Genomic DNA, 24,512 nt, shown 5'->3' on the forward strand with positions numbered 1-24,512 from the left:
GTTAACTACATCTTAGCAAGCATGTCTAGACATTTCCAGTGTGTGTGTGTGTGCCGTCAGGAAAAAAAAAAGTAACGGCAAGACAGAAAGAGCGTTTTGAAGTCTCAAAGGGAGGAGCGTAAAGAGTGAGATTAAGCCTTTGCCAGACGGTGAGCTTTAATGGATAATGTGGAAGACGGTGAGTGAGAGTCAATGAGCACACAGAAAACAATATTAAAACCCTCGAGCAGTCGGAATCAATCACACACACCCTCCACATGTCAATGTGTAAATTGTGTTTGCGTCGACTCGAAGGTGACGGGCTTGTCCTGTCATTGATTCTCCATTAAGGGCAAGCAGCGCATTATAATATATTGAAGTAGGCAGCTCGATGTCAGTGCACCATACATGCAAATCGTCTACCTTTCTTTTAAATGAAGAGAGACGGATGCTTCTCAGGCTTTAAAGCTGAAGGATAGAAAGCATTTTTAATCTTTCAATAGCACGTACGTTGTTGAACTTTCACCCCATGCTGCAATATATCTCCCTGTGCTGTCAAGCTCAGGGTGCCTTCTGCTCCTTGTGTCCTTGTAGTTGGTGGAATAGTCAACTTTAGGGGTGTAAAGGTATGTGTTCATGTAGTCCGATAAATACACAAATTTACACAACGTGTCTTGCATCTAAAGGCAAGAGATTCTCCACTCAGGAATGATTTTCACAAACAGCCATGTTGTACTTTAAACAGAAGCTTGCATTGCTTGCCCCACCTTCGTGTTTTATCTTAACTTGGCATCTTAAAAACGTGGCACTCGTGTGAAGTGCTACAAAACACACACATGTATAACGTCACACGTCCATCAAGTGCATGTCTACATTTGAAAAACAATAGAAATATAAGACACAGTGCCATCTCTGTGGTCCCTTCCCTATACACAGGCACAAGATCAGTGATTGAGCACCAGTTGTCCACTGCACCTGCTGTTGCATTCATAACAGTTGGATGGACCTCCCATACTAGCATTTTCATTAGCGAACCCCTATTATGCATAATGAAAGGTCATATTTTGGTTTTGGGGTCTCTAACAACAGGCTGATATGCATGCAAGGTCAAAAACACTTTCATTGTCTTTTAATAAGCATTTATTTTTACCTGATTATCCCACCGACTCCCATATGATTCGTTCAGTGATTCATTTGTTCCCAAACCCCTCTTTTGGGAGGCTAATCTGTGCTGATTGGCCTGATGACCCAGTCTGTTGTAGTTGGTCGACTGAGTTCAGCACGAGACAGAGAGAAACTCTCAGCACGCTTATGAAGTTTTCAGAGTGCAGAGTATATGTGTGAGCCCTATGCAGGAATGCAACAAAGCAATGCAGTTAAACACCAGCATATACTCTACTTTTAAACCTAACCTCAAGTAATAACAATGACACACATTCAGTATTAATCCACATAGTGGCAAAAGTTGAACTGTTTTGAAAACTGACTGTGCCGTGTGTGGGAGGAACGGCTGATGGTGGCCATAGCAGCAAACAGCAGGAGATCGTGAGCACAAAACACATTTAAATCGGTAAAGAAAGAAGCACGCATTGTGGTTTTAACTTGGTTTTGGATGCAGTATTTAAATAGCCCCATACAGATTTAACCTGAGAGATGCAGTACAAGCATTGATCTATAATAGATAAGTGATTACAAGCCACATGGAGTGATTACAAGTTACTATACAACACACAATTGGAGCGATTACAAGTTACAACACACAATTAAATGCATATTTTACAAACTACAGAGAACGTGGCAGCAATTTGAATTACACTTGCGTGTTATGATCTGAGGAAGAAGAAATATGTCTATATGAACTGTAACAGTTACTGACAAAGTGCCATACATAATAGTCTCTGCTGCTCCTTCCTTTAATAACAAACGGTTGGCGAATCCCACATTGCAATGTAGGTTATTGTATCAAAAATCTGAAAAATTACAGGAATAAACACAGCACAAGTTTGGCTATACTGTGGTATTGTTGTGAAAATGAACTTTAACCCTTTATCCCTCACAGCCTAATCTCTATCTGTCAGTGATCGTCATCTTCATGTCATGATCAGTCCCATGATCCCCCTGAGCTCCGCTAGTGTCTGAAGGGAAAGGCGCGTTCACATTTTTCCAGATCCAACACTTCATATTTGGTGATGTAATGTGTCGACGACGAGGTGTTCAGGCAAATCATCAGAACCCAACACGATTCATTTATTTGACTCTGAGTCGACTATTTAGCTTCAAACACAGTGCACTTTCAGATTTAAACCTCAGCTGGATGTTTTCGTTTGCTTTATGCTGTTACACACTACATGGAAGGTCATTTAAAAAAAACATAATAGGGGCTCATTAAAATAAATTTTAGGTATGAAGCTTAATGAAACTTAAAATTTAAGGCACAATTAATGCTATTTCTGTTGTTTTAAGAGATTATCTGGTGCAAGATTGCACTCAATTAACCCACCGCAGGCCGGTTCTGACATGGCTGTTCCATAAAATGCTATTGACCTGCTCCCTTTTGTTTAGTGTAGTGTCATAATTATTGAATGGTTGAACTTAACTTTAAGAGTTTGCTAACATTTGAAAGTCTCCTAATTATTTATAAGTCTAAGTTTTTTTTTTTTTTCTTATTCTGTTTATTTTGTACTTTCGTATCGAAGGAAGACTTTTAGTTCTTAGCTGATTGTAACAAAACACTTCTGCCTGTTCAAAATGAGCAAATGTACAAATGTAATGAACAAAAAAGTAGCACTGGTAATTTGTTGCTCGTTACTGTTGTGCTGAATCGAACCCTGACTCCAACACCAAGGTACAAACCCCACTGTGAGTTCTGTGTACCTTTTAAACCCCTAGTCAACTTTTTTAGGTATGCAGAAAGCATTTTAAACCTGTTTTAAGTGTTGAGGCTTTCATGTTTGATTCTAATACTAACAGTGGGATGAATGGCTTGTTTCAAATCTGTCCGTCTAGTGTGACATTGGTCTCTGCATGCTCGCCATTCATCAGCACTTCATTACTCTTTCCTGGGTGGAGCAGCTACAGAGACACCTGTCCCTCCTGATGCTTCAGGTAATTGCCTCTCATCCCTCTCATGCTTTTAGGTCTTTTAAACAGATGGCTCACCCCCACATCTCTCACTAAACTCGCCGGAGCGCTCCTGTCAGCACTCTGATGTTTCATGCCCTCCTCTATCCCATCAGCCCGTGGGACGCATCCTTACGACACTCACAGATGGACCCAGACTCTCCTTATTGTTCCATATTCATCATTACTCATAAATGCAGAGCTCTCTTGGGTTCGCTTTCGGTTTAATGTGGCATTTAAACTGCTCCTGTCTTTCCCTCTCTAATTGGATCTGGATATGCAGTTGTTATCATTTAAATGAACACCACAATCATTTCGGTTCGCATCTTTGTGACAATTAGCATGATGACACTCCACCTGTTTGTAACCTATTTATAGCTTTGTGATTTGCAGTGTGTGAATCAGACAGGATGAAGATGATTTTGATTTTCTGGTGCAAGATTTCACTCAATTGACCCGGTGCAGGCCGGTTCTGACATGGCTGTTCCACAAAATGTTATTGACCTGCTCCCTTTTGTTTAGTGTAGTGTCATAATTATCCCTCGTCTTTATTCAAAGCTCCCAGCAACCTCCCAGCGGGCTCATAAGGGCGTGCTCTAAATTAACAGTCGGTTCATCTGGGGGCAGCATCGGTAAAATGGCTTCTTGATTGACACCGCCGGGACCTTCTGAAGACCTGTGGGAGTCAAATGCTATTTCCATAAGATTAAATAAGAACAAAGTGTTTTGTTTTTGCTCTCGTTTTCAGTAACTTGTTTGAATTTAAACAAGTTAAATTAATTTGCTTCACAGGTCACAAACAATTTAAAATAATTGTTTGTGGCCTGTGAATTATAATTTTTTTTAATCTGAAGAAAGGGAAACAATTATCTTGGCTAAAAATGGGAATTAGCATTTTCCCTTTTTATGCAGAATAGTCATTGTCATCACAATCTAGTGAGCTAAGCTATTAGTTACTCTACTTAAAATGTAGCATAGATATATACACTAAATATCACATATGGACCCTGAGTATACGTCAATAGCACCACCACATTTGTGCAGTGCTCCCAGGACAAATGACATTCAACCGCACTACTTAAGACTAAAGCCAATGTGAAGATGCTGGAATTTAGCGCTGTGTACGGATGTAATAATAACCAAACAAAGAAAAAAAAAGCACAAAAGCAGAACATTTCTTAAGTGAGATTTAGTTTTTTAAGTTTTTATACGTTACGAACTTTTATTCTCAAGTCACGTTATTGATGATGATACAGTCTCTTACTGCACTGATCATAAGGCGAAGTAGCACCAACTCACACTAAATTCTAGGCTTATGCTAGTTTTGTTAAATAAAGTAAGCAAACAATATAAATGAAATATGACAACAAGATGCTGCGGTGTTAGAATTTGTATTATTGTCGGCTAAGTGAACAAGTCGTTCATAACAGGGATTCATTCACAAATGAATCGCTCCCTCTATTAGATGTAGAAGTGGAAGCAGGAGAAGGAGGTGTGTTTTAGGACTTGGATTAGATCAAATTTAACAGGTAGGGAGGATAATACACTTCCATGCACACAAACACACGCTCTTTATCAAAAGAGCCCTTGTGATCACTTATCCATCAATGTAGAAAAGGGATGTAATATTTAATTTTTGTAATTTAAAAAAAAATTTGCAAACAGACCACCGGGAAAACTCCCGATCATAGATTTATATGTATATATCGCTGGCTCTGGGTGGCCAGTCTTCCACTACACCTTGGTCTCACATTCATTTCAAAAGAGTGCTACCCTGTACTAAAATGGCGACTCTATTGACGCATTCCTTCCAATAGACACCAATAGTGTAGGCTAAAACATCTAATGTAAATATCTATGAAAATGTAGCTTAAGAACAGTAAAAGCTACACCCTGGGAAATGGTGCAAGCTAAGCCAAAAGGTACTTGGCAAAAGTAGCTTAGCTACATCTAAGCTATTTTTATGATTTTCATTTTTAAATAGAAGCAACTTAAACCCAAGTCAATCATATCTTAGTAATGAATAAAACTGTCAATAAAACATATGAGGTAGAATTGTTCAGTTCAGTTATTTACTGCAAATAATATATATTAGGCTATATAACAGCAAAAACAAACAAAAAAAATCCAATAAAACCAGATGTTACACATTTAAATATACTATAGTAATATGTAGTAAATGGAAATATTTAGGAATGAGCATTATATTGTGTATATATATTTACAGCTATTTGTTAATGAATTACACTGCATAATGTAGTATCATTAGTAACTATCATGAACTAATAGTATACTTTAGCCATTACTACAGTAAAATATATAAAGTAAAAGTATCACCACAAATTATTCACCTAGGCACATTTGCGAGACAAACTAAAAGTTCATTTAAAACCAACTCAACTAACAAAAGACATTTAGACATCAAATCAGCTTTACCAAAAGCCCAGCATCAGAATTAACGTTAGTGCATCTTAACGTGTACTTCTTGAGGTATAGTAACGAGGAATCCTGCTTCAGAAATAACTCCTCTTCCTCAGTCATCTGTCCATCGAGCAAGTTTCTCTTGCCTAATTTGTGGTGACGTCACCAACCAGAGCCAGAGGTGGCAGTAACGGACCAAAAGGTTTGTTGTCGACCACCATAAAACAGGAAGAAGAAGAAATCGTCATTCTCACCATCATATGGATTTACTTTCATCGGCTAGACACCGGCCTCACAGCGCCATGAATGTCGGTGGCATCACTTACTGATCTGCTATTGGTAAATGTAGCTTGTGTGGACGCTACTGCACTACTTCACTAATAAAATAGCTTTGCTGCTTAAAAACTATTTGGTTTAGAAAGTAGCGACGATACCGCTACGCTACTGAGAAATGTAGTTAAGCTACTTGTAGCAACGCTACTGCCCATCACTGCATTTGTAGTTATTTATTAACAACCTCTCCTTTTTAGGGCTATTTATAGCAGATTTCCTCTTTAGTTTCTCACTATTGTGCTAAAACCATCTACAGTAGTGGTGCTATTTTTTGAATGCACATTTACAATTCACCGACCTATTGTGCTTGCTCTCTCCATGTGCACACATATCTCTCCTCAACTACAGTATACTTGAGCGCTCCTATTTTCTCCTCTCCTCTCCTATTTTCTCCTCTTCTCTATTCTCCTATCCTCTCCTATTTAAACGTTGTCTCAAAATAGCCGGTTGCCAGGCACTCTGTACTGCAGCAGAGCGTTGCTCAAATACCTGTAACACCCTGCTTTGAAAAGTTGCTTAGGAACAATGCTGACATTAAAGAATAGACTCTCTGTAAAGGTTATTGCGGTGGTTTGAATTGCATTTTTAACACTATAGAGCTTGAGTCGAGGCAGAACTGATGTATTTGAGTGCTGGCTGATGTTTTATATCAGACTGGCTTGCTTTTCCTCTGTGTCTCTTGATTCTGAATGATTCTGAACTATTGCCTGTAGCTTGTGATTCATAGATTTATTCCATTTAATTACACTTTTGACTTGCTTGTCAGTTTGATGTTGACATTTTTTAATATCAAAACTTTTTTTGCAGCAGCTTAAAAAATCATTTTTGGACTGGTCATGTAAATTATCATCATGGTTAATGAGCTGCCTGGACTGTTTTGTTGTTGTTTTACAGATTTATTTCTATATATTATTTATTATACAATATATTAAAGTGTTTCCTCTAGGATTTTTTTCCAGCTGTGGTGGCAGGCCTTTTACACAGATCTTCCAAATACCTATTTGGGCTGCTTGATATTGGAAAAATCTGATATTGCAATATTTTATTTTTCTGTGCTAAATATTGTGGTGAATACAGTTTCTGAAGATTGAATAGCACTATTTGACGATTTTCTGGGGAGTCTAACAGTATTCAGGTAGAGAAATTGAATAACCACAATGCAAAAAAAATAAAATATGAATGCGCACATTGCGACGATGATTCTGAAACGATATATTGTGCAGCTCTACTACCTCTGCCAAATGTCGAGATCACATTCATGTAATATGAGTATGCGAATCTATTTGCTTGCGCGCTGATTTACTCTGTTCGTGCCCAAAACTTCTTGTACACCCTCAAATACACATGCTTAAGCACAGATTTTCTTGTGCACTCTCAATTAAATGCTGCTGAAGTGCAATTTAGTGCTTTTATGTAACAAGTAAGTCTCCAACATTTATTAGATTTGCTATGAATTTTTATGAATGTCTCCAAAAGACCTAAAGAAAGGCATTGATGCATCCTGAAGTAAAGTGAAACAGCCAGCAAGATGAAGTCATTGTATACAGAAGTATTGACCTTTATTTATAAAGTAAGTAGATGTATGGAAACTGTGTTCATCATAACTGAAATCTACATCGTGTACAAATTTCACTCTATTATAATTCACTTACATGTTAATATGTTTTGGTGCAATTTATAACAGGCTATAACACACAAAAAAAAACAACAACAACAACTGAAGGTTTTGAATGAGAAGCTGTAATTTAGCTGTGGCGAAAATGAATTAGCACCCCGCCATAGAAATTTAAATGTAGAGGAAACATATTGAACTAAAATGGTCATTAAAAGATAAGCTTTCAAAATCAGAAGTTATGAAAGAGCATGCAGACTACTTTATTGTCCACTAAACATTGACAAATCCAATTTAATATATTGTATCAGACATATTAAACTTAATATGTTTAATACTTATATATATTCAAAATATCAAAGGTGCAATGCAGCTGAAGGAGATTTGCTGCATATACTTAAGAGCTGTCCTGTTTTGTCTGGTTTTTGGGAATATGTAATGCCTCATTCACACTAGCAGTTACTTTGTAGCTGCCGTTGCTCTGGGGGGCGACCTGCTGCAAACGCAGGTCTGTGTAATTCTACAGCACGGAGAATACAACTGCTCTCGAGCGAGCTGAGAAAAGATTACAAAGTAAGTTGCTCTTCATTTGCATAAAGTTGAAGGATTCTCAACTTTATTGCATCGCTAGACACGCCTACCTGGTCACCAATGTCGTTTTTGCTCACGCAGACGGAGGCCATCGGAAGTCGCTCACTCTCTGGTGAAATGAACGGCCGCTTATCGCTTTGCCGCTGCGAGTCGCCCATAGTTTGAATGAGGCTTAATTGATATATCATCAAAAACTACAGATATCCAACTCCGTTATGATCCCAGAATTTGTTTATTAGGGGAGACTGAACTACTAGATATATCTCATCATAAAAATACTTTACACTTCTAGCTGGAACGTCTGGGAAAAAAGCATTTTAATTAACTGGAAATCATCTCACTCTCCATCTACAAACATTGGATCAACAAACTTATTTCTATCTGCACCCATGAGAAAATACTGTTCAATGTCAGACTTTTGAAAACAAATTTGAGACCTTTTCTAGTGTATCTACCTTCCATTTCTTAGTTGCATGCTTAAAGGTTTTTGTTTTTTTAATTTAATTTATTATAATTTTTTTTATCTTTCAGATATTGAGGTTTTTTCCCTTTGTTTGCTTTGGTTAAGTAAAAAATGTCTGTAAATGTTTGTACCATATGATTTGTTTAACACAAATTTAGAAATAAAGAAGTTGTCAGAGCAGATATCAAGATTGAATACTGCAGTTTGTAAGCATAAATAAAGACATAAGCTTATCACAAGCTATACGGTCAATTAGCATATATTTTTGAAAGTGTAATGTTAAACATGCATGTCTTCTGGTATTAAATGTTGGGAGTTTTGCTAGCTAAGAACATTATTCTTTGCATCCATACACAACGAATCATTTCAAGTTTAAATAGTGAAAAGATTTAGTCTCTTTAGACAAACTGCTTAGTTGGGGATTAAACCCTAGGCCATAAAGTACTTTCAGTAGCAAATTGCTTTTTCGGGATCAATCTGCTTCTGAAAGTTTCTCTTCCATCACCAAAGGCATCCTGTTGTGAATTAAACGATATTGAGACAATAAAATTTATAGGCTATATTTGTCGTTGTTGTGGGAAGCCATTCCGCCCCGCTCGGATCATTAAAGCCAATGTGTCTGAATGCAAGACTCTCTCCTCCTCCTCAAAACAACTGACGTGTGCCTCTGTATCCATGTCACACATCGTTCCACAGCGTCTCCCATCCATCAGGAGCATGGCTGCGTGTTTTAACATAAAGCTGCCAACACAATTAATTATTCATTCAAAACGCCTCTCTCTTGATGATAATTCTCATGCTATGAATAATTGAATGGAAGTACCTGCTTCACTTTGGACCTTCCCCTTGACTCGCTCTCCCTCAAAATGCCTCATTAGCTCTTACCTCGTCATTGAGGTACCTGCTGAAACAGGTGGTTGTCAGGAGTCGTTTGTCAACTGAGACAATCATGCTAATTGACTGTGGCATTCTCTTGTTCTCTCTCGTAAAAATTAACATTCCCATCATGAGTGCAGCATAAGTTTGCTAAAGATTGACTATCTGGTATAACTATGTTCACTTGGCTCATTTGAGCGCTTGCCTTTTTTCCTTCCAGTAAAGTCAGAAACCCCCCAACTACATTTGTTTTCTACCGCTAGCTGTTATGTCAACAATAAGTACAACATCATATTTTAAGTCAGCACCTGAGCTGCGCACATGTAATAAGCTCCGCTGTGTTTCCAGCAGAAAAGCAAAACGGGAGCAATATTTCATAAATCTGCCGAGACTGTTTTTCCAGAATCAGCTCTTTGTTTTTCTGGCGATACTGTTCTCTGACAGGAGGTGATGACAGGCTGCAGCATTTAATTCTGCAGGAAGGAAAGTGATGAACTGCTGAACACATTACACGCAGAGACCAAAGGCGCCCTGCACAATAAAATCTACATTGTAGAAATAATTGCTGCTCTTTTGTCTTCCCTTTGAGAGCGTAACACTGTGGCAGAACTGCACAATGTCCTCTGCCGGGTTTTTGTATGAATGTTGTCTGCACATTGTTGCACTGCAAAGTCCAAAACACCTTCGGATGTGGTATAAAGAGTAAAGAAAAAAGAAAGTGAGGGAGTTTTTAATGTGCTGGCTGGTCTAAATGATGCGCACGGTGTGCTGTGGCAGTAAAGAGGAGTCATCCAGGAAGAGTAGCTCCCCTTCAGGAAGTATTTCTACATTCAGCTCCAGCCATGAGCAGTGTGCAGAGCATTCTCATTATCTTTTTCTTTCTTATTCTGTTCTGCTCTCTTTCTCTCGCCCTTTAGTTGGCTGCAAACCTAAAGGAATTCCTTTGACAGACAGGTACTTTTTTATTTTTTGTTCGTGAGCATGAATAAGTAAACCATGAAAGTGCATATAGCTTATTTGTCCTTGTCCGTAAACTCTAGAATCTGAGATTCTGCAGGCTAGGTATATATGCTTGATAAATTTTGCTGACCTTTTTGCCCTAAAGCTCAACGAAGGTGTAAACAGGAACACTGTGATCCGTGTTAATCCTTTAAAAATCACCCAGGCAGTGAAAAGCCTGGCAATGACCCCAATGCAGAGGGATTTTAGAGCTCGGGATGCTACATCTTACAGTCTCTGAGGTCAGGTACAACATTCAAGGTGAAATCTACTTTAGTCTTATACGATCTTGGTACTAAATCAACAAAAGATGATTGAAGCTGATTGGCTGAGCAGCCAAGGTCATGAAATGTTCCTGATCATGTGGTGCATCATCTTTTTTGCTTAATCCAACCAAAAGCACACTCAGCCCAGATCTGCTGGCAATAGCAAATGCAGAGCACTGAATGTGACCCTTAAGGAGTTTGTTTTAACACTTTCTTAGGTGAAACTCTGCAGACCAATCTAAAGTGTTGAAAAATAATCGTGCATATATCAGTGGGTGTAGATTAATTCCGTTGGTGCCTATTAAAAGGCATTATCTTCTCCTCTCACTTTTTCCTCTTGCTTTTGAGCTAATCAGAATCTCTGCTATATAAAGCCTGCTGTGCCACTCGGTTGTTTCAAGCGACTAAAAGCCATAAAAGTCGACCGCAAGTGGGTCTAATCTGCTCTCATATTCCTATCAAAGACTTGTGATATGTAAATTGGAACTAATGCATTACATGTGTATCTATTACTCCTTTGCATTTTTATTATTGGAAAAAAACAGAAGTCTGGGCTACTATTTTGCAGGAGTTATGGTGCCTCTTAACGTGGAGAACTAATTAATCTGAAATTATGGTCTGGAAAAGTGTCCGAGTAGAGTTATAAAATGCCTACAGCACACTTGGCTAAAAGCACTTCAGCAGATACAAAGTCAGCCTATGATTGGTTGAATCTTGTTTAAGTCTCTGGGAGACGTGGACGTCACGTTCTTTTAAAAAGTAGAAATGTCTTATGAGATGTTACTGGTTTCACACCGGTCTGTTATTGTGAGAATATTTCAATGCCCCATCGCTCACAATGAGTTTTATAAAGTAACTAAGAACTCTGTGAAATTATGACCATTAAAATATTCATATTTGGTCTTACAGATAAGATGATAACATTGGGCTCTATTTTAACAATCAAGGCATGGCACAAAAGCATCAAGGCTGTGTCCAAATTCACTTTTGCTATTTTATGGATGGAAAATTATGCTTTGCACCATGGCACATGATCTAACAGGGGAGTGCTTATTCTCTTAATGAGTTATGGGTGTTTTTTGAGCATAATGTGCGTTAAACCAATCAGAGTCTCATCTCATATTCACTTTAAGAGTCTGTTGCGTCACGCCATGGTGCATTTGCTATTTACATGGCGGACTTTGTAAAGAAAAAGGAACGCTTAACTAGCAAGAAAATAGTTAAACTGACAATCTGCAGCACGAGGATGAAGAACGAGCCGCCTCTTTACTTTCTCTTTACTTTACTTTTACTCTTTACTTTACTCCTTTACTTTCGTGGATAAGGAAACGGTGATGTACGCACTCCTCTAAAGACATCCATTAGCCTACATATTTCATTTAATTTGTTAAGCCAAAGGTTTGTTTCAAAACTATTTCTAAATTCTGTTTTAATTTCCAGCAAATTAATAAATGAACAATAATAATGAAGTGTGGTTAAAAAACAAACAAACAAACAAACAAAAAAACAGGTATTTCCAAACACACATCCTATTCTTATGCCCCATATGATGTTTCCAAATACTGACAGGTGAACAAATCTAAACTTCTTTTTATTAATATCAGTTCTTCAAAATAGCAACGCATCAACATTGCACCTTACCTCTTTTTAGACCAGAACACCCATGAGTCAACAAAGTGCCACAAATAGACTTGCTATTTAAACAACGTGGTGCAAAATGTAAAAATTAGGGTTGCGCTGGTCTGAAAGTAGCAACAAATCGCGCCCTACTCATTTTGCACCTTATTGCGCCATGTGTATAATAGGGCCCATTATTTGTAAGTTTGAATTTGCCATCTCAGTTTCCATGAACATTCTGTAGTGCAGTCATAATATACTTTAAATACTTATGGTATGTTATAGTTAATCATTAGTTTTATATTGTTGCAGATGTATTATTATTATTATTTCTCTTTAGATTATATAAATCACAGTGTTGTGCTCTAGTCGGGGAATTTGTTTATTTATTTTTTAACATTTTGTTCAAGCTTTTCTCTGCATGACACAAGGTAATTTGATACAGATGATAAATGTTAGTCTTCTCTTTCTCTGTCTTTCCTCTTTGACTTATTGAATCTTGAAGATGCCCTGCCAGGTGGTGCGAGACCTCACACTGTGGGTGCTAAACTGTGTCCCACCCTCCACCATCACTGTTCATTTCTCACCCGTAGGTTCACCCCTGCTAGGTAGCAATAATAACCACCGACTGCTATGCAGTGTTAGCAGAAGATGGCAGAAAGAACCGGGTAAGCACCTGTGTCCCACAGCGCTCCTCAATAACTCTCAACTGCACAGTTAGGCCCTGTTGGTCGGCAGCATCACTTTACATTCTGACATAACAGTTGTCCTGCTTGGTTTATATGTGTGTTTTATGATCTTAGTTAGGTGCTGCAATATAAATATAGATGCACATTCTGATCATTACAGAAAAGCTGTAACTGTTTCTATGTTATAGCTAGAGATACTCTATTCAAGATTTTTGCAGCCGATGCAGAGTACTGATTCCTTGTCATGGTGATCGGCAGATAATGAGTACCGATTCTGATGCTTCAAGTTTCATAATGCATAAAGCACATTTCCCACTAAGTATGATATTTTGGTGGAATTTTCTCCTTACCTAAGAGAATAAATTAAGGATGCTGCATATAATCCCTTAAACACGTCTCTTATAACCATTTAGTGTGGACAAAACACTGAATGTACAATGGCTGCAACAGAGAGAGCATCACTCGCCCAAGTTTTGCCAAAAAACTGTATAAACAAAGGTTGCACCACATCTATATATATTTTATTTAGCTAGTGTGACGCGAGCACATTGATCGGTCATGACCCCACACATAATTTTTCTCCTCACGTGTCTTAGCGCTGCTGGTGTATAATATATGGGTGTGCCTATGTCTTTTCCTCTGCTTTTTAACTCATAAACAGACACTTGCTATCGGTTGGTGAGATCGGCCAGATTGGCGAGTACTGATCAAGTCATGAAATGTGATTATCGGCCGATACCAATCTCCGGCCGATCGATCAGAGCATCTCCAGTTATAGCTAAGTAAGTCAGTAAGTTGCCAATATTCTACATTATAATGTATTTTAAAATCTATTGTAGAGTTAAGGAATTACATTATTATTGGTAAATGCAATTAGATTTGTAGATCATCTCTGAAATATATCCAATTTTGACAAAAGCCTTTAAAAAAATATCTTTACAAAGTGTCTTGTCAGAATACATGGTCAGTTTGTTGACAGGAGGTTGATGCCATGTTGCAGACATTTAGTTTGCGAATGGCGAAATTATAGTTTTTTTCTGATAATTTTTCTGGTTTCAATCCTTTTTCAGTTCTTTCAATCCATGAAAGACATTGGGAATTATTGGTTGTAACAGACTAACTCTTGATGACTGTTGTTATCTTGTCACACGGATTTGTTTTATTTTTATTTTTAGTTTCGTTTTGTTCTTTGGTCATAGATTACAGGGAGCAGTGATACCAGAGAGGGAAATGTAGATAAAGCAGCAAGAAACATTAAAAAGACTTTCACAGCTTCAGATTTGGACATGTTATGACTCCCTATTCTTTCATCAAAGAGAGTGGTCTTGGCCAAGGATGTCTCTGTGCATTGATGCCAGTGTATTGAGGCCTGACAGTTTGTCTCTGAACTCTCAATTACCTCAGCATGAGAATGAATGAACTGCCTCTTTTTACAGTGTGTGAGCAACATCAAAGACCACTGAAAAATGGCGGGTGGCCACTGTGCCGCGTTGAGGTGCTTGTTGTCTGTCAGAATGCTGGTGTAGCCAGGGGCACTGCAGAGTTTCTTTTCAATGCTTTTTCTGAATGTTAACCCTTCACAGGGCTCTTGAGACCAGTCACCACTTTGTGATCCTATGCCTAGTCAAGCATTCAGACACCAAGACCCTGTCCAGATGGTCAGTCCAGACTGTTTACTTTTGAGTCTTGCAGAGTCATAGCTGAACTGCAAAATCATAGCTGAATCCTGTTATAATTATCGATTATTTCATTTGAACATTAAACATTTGGTGGTGAAAAAGTTCTCTTAATGGCTATCTTGGAAATCCCTCTGGGCAGCTGATGTCTTTGCAATCTTTTCTCCTTATATGAGAAAGGACTGACATTTTAGGGTACTGATATTTACCATGTAGAAGTAAATAAGGTACTAGGATGTATCCTTTAGCTTCTTTATTTTAGGGCAAGGGTTTTTAAATTTAAGAAGCTTCAGATTGGCAAATATAACCATTCTCATGCAAGGGAACCCCATTCTAAAATGTTAAGGCATCTTATCTATAGCATTGTGTACAACTATGTTCATATGTAAAGACCCTTTTGTACTCTAAAAACAGTAATATTGTAAACAAGTCTGGCAGATTAATTTAAAAAAAAATTCTGTTTTGTTTTGATTATTCCTTATGATAGTTTTTGTTTATTTATTTATTTTAAAATTTTAAATGTTTATTCTTCTTTTATTTAATTATCTGTTTTAATACATTGCCATAATTTATAGATTTTTTTAACTAATATTTTAATCAATATTATTATTTTAATCAAATTTAGGATAATTTATTTATATCAACCTTAATCAAACATTTACATGAATAATTTATACATTATATATATATTACACTCACAGCAACTCGAGTTCGATTCCCGCCTTGCGGTCCTATGCCGATCCTTCCTCTCTCTCTGCTCCCCATGCTTTCCTGTCAATATTCTCTACTGTCCTATCTAATAAAGGTGAAAACCCCTAAAAAAATTATAAAAAAAAAAATAATAATTGTATTGCTTTTTGTTATCACTCCATCATATCCACTGCAACTCGGCTTATATTCAATGCAGCTCTCTGCAACTCTCACATGGACTCTATAATGTTCCGTGAGCGCCGTCTTTTGGATGAGACATTAAAGCGAGGTCCTGGCTCTCTTTGGTCATCAAAAATCCCAGGATGTCCTTCGAAAAAAAAGAGTAGGGGTTTAACCCCGGTTTCCTGGCCTAATTTGCCCACTTGCCTCTGTTCATCATGGCCTCTTAACTATCCCCATATCATAATTGGCTTCATCACTCTGTCTCCTCTCCACCAATCAGCTGGTGTGTGGTGTGCGGTCTTGTGCAATATGGCTGCCGTCACATCATCCAGCTGGATGCTGCTCACTGGTGGTGATGAGGAGATTCCCTCCAAAAATGTGTTTTAAGTGTTTTGAGTGTCCAGAAAAGCACTATATAAATGTAAGGAATTATTATTATTATTATTATTAATTATTGTTATTATTATTATTATTATTATTATTATTATTATTATTATTATTATTATTATTAATTATTATTATTATTATTATTATTATTATTATTATTATTATTATTATTATTATTATTATTATTATTATTAATAATAATAATAATAATAATAATAATAATAATAATAATAATAATGTGTGTATTTATCTTAAAGTATTCAATCATGTTGTTTATTTTAAGCAAGTTTTATTATGTTTTTTCTTTCTTTCTTTTATGTTGTTAAGCATTTTCTCCAAATACTTCCATGGACCCCTGGGTGCCCCCAAACCCCAACCTTTAGTGTACAGCCCCATTGAAAGCTTTGTGGTTTTTGTCTGACAGTGAACTGATTTCATCGCTAAAGACCACAGCTCCCTTTATAGTGTGGTGCATTATGCAAGAGTCTAAGCTCAGGGAGACTCACTGTCTATGTAACGCTATTCATGTGCACATTGTGCTCTGAAAACAGTTGTGGGATGATTTATTGTACTGCTTAAGTCCTTCAACCATGTGTTCTTATAGTATTTCTGCATTAAATTTGGAATACTATGAGGGATTTGCTTTCTTTTAGGACCCCACTTGGAGTATCTGCTTTCTTTTTACATTTGCTCATCCTTTTTTTTTCTTCCCAGTGTCTTAAGTAATTTTCTTTTTGATATGCCCTAATTAAGTTAGTACCCCTCAGCCAAACATGTTGCCGAGTACATCCCTAAGATCAGCTTTCTTGTGTGGGTGGTTTGGAATTAGATAAGTGTTGTGGGATTTAATAACCCATTTCTGGATTGCATTATTAGTATGTAGTCCAGTCCAATTTTTTGCTGTGGATGCATTATTTCCTGTTTTTACACTGCATACTATGCTCTGTCCCACATATATATGTATTCACACAATCTTGTTCTTGTCTGCCCAAGGGATGTGTGCTCCTTTCTCAGATTTCCACACTTCTATGACCTTCCTAAGGCAGACGAGGCCTTCAACTAAGAGTGGTGTTATGCAAGCTCTGTGGCGGACTTCACTCAGGCTTTGTCCCTGTTTGACTCTTCGAGGCCACGGGAGGAAAGAAAGTTCATCTTGCTTGAGAAACGCCCCAGAATTGAAATGCTCATGCTGTTAATGTTTGCCTGTGTAAAAAGTAGCAAACAATTAGAAAATGCTTCTTTATTCTAAAGAGCCACGCAGTCTCCAGTAAAGAGTGTCATGGATGGATATGAGAGCTTCTCAAAGAGGAGCTAAAATCAAGACAGGCTCTTATTCAAAGTGTGCTGGTGTTCAGCTAGTTGTTTTTACCAAAGCACTATAATAATAGCCCCACTTCTCTAACATTACCCTGCTCTTTGATGTGCAGGCCATCTTGTTTTTGTTTTGGCTCCTGCCAGTGAAATACTGGGGAAGGAAAGTAAAGAGTTTCCTTCAGCCAGAGGCAACTGCAAGCTTTCGGGTACAGTAATGTTTGAATGCCCTATTTCTGGTCACCCGTCCTTTTACATTACACCATATTTGCTCTTTCTCCCGCATTCCTTTAAAAGGTGTTATGAGCCTGTTTATGATGAATTTGTATGAATTATTTTGCTCCGTCATGTTCATTTGCGTCTCTTGCCAGGATTAATAGTTTGTCCTCATGTGGCTCAGGTGGAAACTGTGTAAACTGTGCATTTTTTTTTAACTGAGACTCCAGACTGTGAATGTTTGCACAACCTAATCACAAATGTGTCTTGCTGTCATTAATGCTGGCATCGGAACAATTCATTATGCAGTTTGATTGCGACTGCCAGATCTCAGCCACTAATGCTACATAATCTGCAGGCTCCTCCTGGGAAGTGGCCTGGGTTGGAGACCCTGCACACCTGCTGAAGGTCAGCTCTGGATGGGGTCTGGAAAGTGCTGAGCTACCGTGTGTGGAGGATGCGAGCACCTGGCTGAGGCTCTCACCTGTGGTGATGTAAACAGCTCTGGCAGATGCTTGCTTCTGTCACTCAACGTTAATGGCACATGAAGAGGGTGTCTTTACAGAAATTGACATTTCCAAACCATACATTTTATGCACATAATTTTTGCAGCACAGAGAATATCCTTTTTTTTGCTCAAAGGGTTAAAGTTATTGCATTTAAGGGGTCACTGTATTCTCTAGATGCTTTTTCCTATTCAAGCTTTCCTGTCAGACAGCTGTCAGACACCATTCATTCTCCATTTCTGTTCTTTATAGCCTTGCTGACAGTTTATACACCTCTATATACCACTTTGAAGCAGAACTTTCAGTAAAGTAAATTGGTAAATGAGACATGTAATGGGGCGTTCTTTTTTTTATTTGTAGCTGATTGTGTCTTAAGTAGAACTATTAAACAAAATAGGTTTTAAATATTTTTTATGTTAGATTATTGTCCATGGCAGAAAACCAAAAGTTCTGCATTATATTTTAATACTACAGTGATTAATGATGAATAATTATTTGTAATAACGATTATGATCATAATAATAATTAACTAATAATATTATACACTCACCGGACACTTTATTATGTACACTTTAAAGTGTGTCAAGAAAATATCCCTCACACCATTAAACCACCACCAGCAGCCTCAACCGTTGATACAAGGCAGGATGGATCCATGCTTTAATGTTGTTATGCAAATTCTGGCTTACCATCTGAATGTCGCAGCAGATATCGAGACTCATCAGACCAGGCAATGTTTTTCTAATTTTCTATTGTCCAATTTTGGTGAGCCTGTGTAAATTGTAGCCTTGTTTTCCTGTTCTTAGCTGACAGGAGTGGCACCCGGTGTGATCTTCTGCTGCTGTAGCCCATCTGCCTTAAGGTTGGTTGTTTGTTCAGAGATGCTCTTCTGCATACCTCGGTTGTAATGAGTGGTTATTTGAGTTACTGTTGCCTTTCCATCAGCTCGAGTCAGTCTGGCCATTCTCCTCTGACCTCTGGCAACAACAAGGCATTTGCCCTCACAGAACTGCCACTCACTGGATATTTTTTCTTTTTTGGACCATTCTCTGTAAACCGTAGAGATGGTTGTGCATGAAAATCCCAGTAGATCAGCAGTTTCTGAAGTACTCAGACTCAACCAATACTCAAAACAACCATGCCACGTTCAAAGTCATCTAAATCATCTTTCTTCTTACATTCTGATGCTCGGAACTGCAGCAGATCGCCTTGACTCTGTCTACATGCCTAAATGCATTGAGTTGCTGCCATGTGATTGGCTTATATGAAATTGGCATAAACAAGCAGTTGGACAGGTGTACCTAATAAAGTGGCCGGTAAGTGTATTTAATTAGGATATTAGTATATAATTATTACGTGCAGTAGTTTTCGTTGTTGTTATTTATTCTGTTCCATTGTTGTAGGGAGTTTTCCTTTATGACAGAGGCTTTTCCAGCACCTTACTATCAGAAACCCAATCGCTGCCTCTCTTTATACTGCATGCATTTGTGAAATGGCACCTTGCAGACATGCATTTCCTCCCTTTATCTTCACTCAGCTTACTGGAAGTGAATTAACGGCTAATCTCTGCAAATGTGACTTATTGCAGACATAATATTAGTTGAAGTGAAATGGAAATTCAGTCACAGTCTGGGTGTTTCTCTTCATGTGTTTGGGGGTTTCTTATCTTTATAAACCCCCCATGCTTGTCACACAACAGCAGAGCACAGGCACAAAGCTCTTGAAACCCACTAGAGCTCTCCCACCTTCAGATAGAGTCTCCTGAGATTTGTAAGCGACACAAATGTATGCAAAATCAACAGAATAGCAAGCTGCTGTTTTATAGTAACGATGCTGCTCGATACATGTTTATTTTGGCATGCCCTTTGCTAGACCTACATCTAGCATGAATACGTGCTTCATCACTACCAGATTCTCCTTGCAAGTGACTAAAAAACACCCTTGTCATATTTTCATGTTGTTTCTTCAGGTTTGGTTTTGCCAAATCACCATTCCACAATGGGACACATCTGAAAAACTTATCACGCAGAAGCAAGCATGGCCAGCTCTCAGCTAATAGACATCACAAATGATATGTTTACAGCCCTCCAATCATCGTACACATGATTTGCCCAATTGGGCCTAATCTGCTGTGAATAGAGTCAGTCCTCATGGGAGCTGAAGCAAGCAGACTGCGGTGCCTGGTTGTAAATTGCAATGCTAATAGAGGCACTCTTTGCGGCCTGCGTCCCTGATAGAGGCCCATTTAATGGAGATATTCGGGGGGATGAGCATTTATCAGACGTTGACAGACAGACTGCTTTCATCCGGATGAAAGACATGTGACAGCCCACCCCCACTAGCTTAGAGGAAGTGAGGCGTGTCTACAGGATCTGCTAAACAATCGCTTGTAGTATACAACAGATTTGGCCACAGAAGGGTTAATATGGCGACGTTTCCTTAAGATAACTCACTGAATTGATTTGCATGTGCTGCTGCCCATGGCAGCTCCTCCTTTACATCTGTTAATGTACAGCTCTCACTTCCCCTTTATGGCAGAGAGTCACTGTGGGATGTCAAGTTGGCTTTTAGAAGCTCCGATAGAGGACGATTTGTTGACACTTCCTTTTTATGCTCAAAAACAAATGCCTATTTTGTCCTTCTTGTTCGTCCTATGACCCAGCTCGACCTGCTAGAGCGTGTTTGCCTCCTCCCGTCCGTCTTTCATTTTAAAGCCATCCCTTGAGGCTCTGTATTCACATCCGTCTTTCCTCTTCCCCCTTTCTCTCTTCCAGGAACTGCTGATTTAATGAAGGCCCCTGTGGTCAGCATTACAGTCATTGGTAACAGGAACCACTGGCTTCTTTCGGAGCCTGTTTGTGTCCTCACGTATAAAAACACATAACTATGATCCATGTTCTTTTCACAAATGTGTTCGTGTTGTGTACTGGTGTGCTGATTTATTTCAGCCTTTTGCCTTTTTGACCACAGGCTTATTACAAACCTTGTCGACTTGATCCCCAAGTCTGAGCTTCCTCTCACTGGACAAATACTAAGAAACAGAAGCATTTTTATAGGCCTGAGCCGTGCAGCCTGTGGAGCGCCTCATTAAAAGAGAAAACAGCTCTTTTTCCATGGGGTCAGTCTATGTCTGAACTGTTCTTTGTCTCTGTGGGATAAAAGGAAACCAATCATATCATAACTCTTCATAACTGTTGATTTTGTTGCTTTTTATATCATTTCAGGAAATCCTTGGATTGATTCATAATCAGCGACTTTCTTCAAAGGTTTTTCTCAGCAGAGTAGATGTTATCACTACAGGTCTGGGTTGTCATGGCACCAGTGGCCAATTTTAGTCTCTGAACATTGCCCACAGTAACATCTTTGCGCTATTGTTTTATCTTAATAATGCCCTGCTTTGATTTTCTCTAGCTGGCTCAATCCTGCTGTTTTGATAATGCTGTAATTATTGGAGCAATGCGACAGGCTAATGAGGTTCTTGGTGTTCGAAGAGGCAGGGCAGAGCAGATGCATTTACCTCTGTGCCCATTTGACTCAGCGTATTAATTACCACCACACTGGCGCATCAAACGCTGCTCGTTATAGCTGCTGCTTGCCGAGGCCCTGTCCTGCGGTAGAGCATAGATGGGCTTCGCAGCTTTGTCTCATAAGCATAAGATTTCAGATATACACTTATCATAAAAGCTTGTTATATAAACACATCTCTTTATTATCTCACAAACTACTTCATTGTACTTGGGATGTGCTGTGTTTTGGTGGTAATGTGTTATTACCCAGTAAATGTAATATTTTATGTGTGTGTGGTTGTGTGTGTGTGTGGTTGTGTGTGTGTATGTGTGTGTGTTCAGTATCAATCAGTAAAATAACAGAAAAGCATTTCCAGTGTTATGGATGTGACATTCGCAGTAAAAACTCAAAACCTAAATTCACATAGCAAGTACATGTTAACATTATAATGAATCTGTTTATGTTTTCTAGAACAACTGACCACAGAGTTAAGATTTTATATAAAAAATATCAATCTGTAAACATGTTTTTTACTTTAAATGAGGAAAATAAGCATACCTTATGCATGTGATTAAAAAAGTAAGTGAGTTTACAGTATACGACATACTTTGTAGAAATTCTGTAAATTAAACTGCACAACCGAAAATAAATAATGCTGATCAAGAGGATAAGGGTTGGCTCACTGTAGAACAAACATGATTGATTTTATTTTATTTTATATTTTTGCATTTATGAGGAAAACATTTTGTTATGGATGTGACCTCTTTCCGTTATGCATGTGACAGATGTGAAATTGCCACCTGTGTGACTTTGGTAAATCAAATGAAATAGTTTAAAAACATTGACGGAGACATTTTTGAGTATTTCTAAAGTAAAGAAAGTCTAAGGAAGACCCAGAAACTTGGCGTTTGCATTGAATTGGTCAGATATATTCAAGATTGTAAATGAAGACTAAATGGTAATTAGAGCTTAATGTTTAATGTTTACATAATTAAAAGAGCCTGTTTTTCCACATTTGTTTGTATTGTACAAAAATAGACTAAATAGAACTACTGCCATTTTATATTTGTCAACTTTTTTTTCTACCCATTAAAAATTATGTTTCATTCCTTTATAAGTACCAGGGTATGTGGGCATGTGTCCCAGCATGCACATAATTTAAAATGTAGGTCCCTTGATTTGTCATCTCTGGCTTTTTCTTGTCGAAAACAACATTTTTTACCGCTTGGTCCTCATCAGGAGGGCTTCAGGTTCTTCCCAGCAGCCTCACACCCTTTTTAACTTCTACAAATGCCCCAGGGATATCATCCTAAGTGCATTCTCTGACAATCCATGTTTTAAAACACCTCAGGTTTCACACTCTTCTCATTGGCCAGTCTGATTGACAACACCCTTTAGAAGGACTTTAGGGCCAGTGCCCATTATTTTGCCCCTTCCCCTTGTTACACAGCTGGCATTATTGCCTTAAAAGCCCCCGCCGGTGCCTTGACTGCTTTGCAGACAGACTGGATGACAAGGCAGTCTTGTCACCCAGAAATCATTGGTAATGCCCACAGGCAAAGTGCTATGACTGGCCGTCATTGGCCCCTGTGCTCCAGTTGTAGCTCTCAGACAGGAAGTTTCTTTCTAGCCAAAATCGCTGTAGGTCAGCATTCTAGCCAGATGTGTACAACTGGATATGTTGTCAACAATCTTGCATACGATCCATCTCCCATGAACACATAGCCAAGTCTGAGTGTTGTCTCAGGAACATTTCTCATGTTTCATGCTTTTCACATGCTAACATGGCCAAAGTCATGTTTTTCTAACAAATATGATTCATTTTAATAAAGTGAGTCAGCTTCAGTTTTTTTTCAGCGTTGTGCCATTATTGCTCTATGATGTTTGTGCTCCCATGTCGGGTCAGATCACATCAAGAACATTGAATTTAGTGTTTTTATTTGGTTCTCAGACTCTCACAGACAGATTGTGTGTGTATGTGCACAATGCGTAGTAAGTCCATAATTTAAATGCTGATTAGATTAGACACCCAGAATCTCACCAACTGAGGCACTAAGGTAGGCATTAATGGGGAGATGGAGGGAAGACATTGGTGAAAAGAACGAGAATGAGATTCTAATGCCCCTCAGCGGGGTTTTCCTCACCGAGGAATAAAAGGCTGGATTGTTACACCTCAAAAAAGGAAGCAATTGTTTCCTCTGTGACTATTGAGCAGAAATCAATATCAGCTTCTAATTTGTTGCATTTAGCAAAGATACGCATGAGATTGATTCTCCTGTTGTCGAGAGCTGGTGTTAAACCAGTGGGCTATTGTGTGTGACCAGGCATAACAGTCAGCCATTTTCACCAGCTCAGCTGAGACCAATAAAACATTATGCACACCCTATTTTACCACTCTAGTGTCATAGGTATTGTGAAAATTAGTAGCTGGGTCTCCAACCCACGTCCCGGATGCTTCCATGTCCATCCAGATGATGGTTTCAGTGTGAATCTTTTTTGGTCTTAGGGTTCTCGTACGACTCTGCTGGGTCTGTGGAGCAGCTGGTGTTTGGTGGAGCATGAGCCTCTTAGCATCTTTAGAGCAGGTCTGTGGACAGGGAGCTCTCTAACTCAAACTGTTTTAAAGCTTTTAGTGTCTTTCTCCTGCTGAGAAAGGATCAGGCTGTGGCTCTCGTATGTCACTCCAGTGCCCCAGTGCAGTAATACAACCACATGCACAATGAGTATGTCTGAGTGTTTTCATAGCCTGAGCAAATGTTTTATTACATAAACTTTTAACTCGATGTTGAGATCTGCACTTTATCAGCTAGTGGTTCACTGTTGTCTAAGCGTGTAACTATACTTATAGCAAATGGATGAGATTAGTAAAGCACTATCTGCTAATCATCAACATGCAACAATTCACATAGCTGACAAATGTCATGTGATCAACAGGAAGTGTTCATTTGGTTGCATGGCATGTGAATAAGGTGTTTGTTGTGCAGCAGCAGCAAAGCAAAAAGAAACTGGTGAATGGAAACAGTGTCAGGAATTGCCATTTCTAAATGAATTTTGATTCCATGAGTCCATG

The 24,512-nt window shown here is 38.5% G+C and overlaps 1 protein-coding gene across 4 annotated transcripts in view; it reads left to right on the top strand.

The window, feature by feature from the left end:
* Positions 1 to 24,512, top strand: part of vav2 (vav 2 guanine nucleotide exchange factor) — a 241,779-nt gene that overhangs the window by 75,580 nt on the left and 141,687 nt on the right. The window lies entirely within an intron of this gene.

The sequence above is a fragment of the Danio aesculapii genome, chromosome 21 (genome assembly GCF_903798145.1).
Source record: "Danio aesculapii chromosome 21, fDanAes4.1, whole genome shotgun sequence".
NCBI lineage: Eukaryota > Metazoa > Chordata > Actinopteri > Cypriniformes > Danionidae > Danio > Danio aesculapii.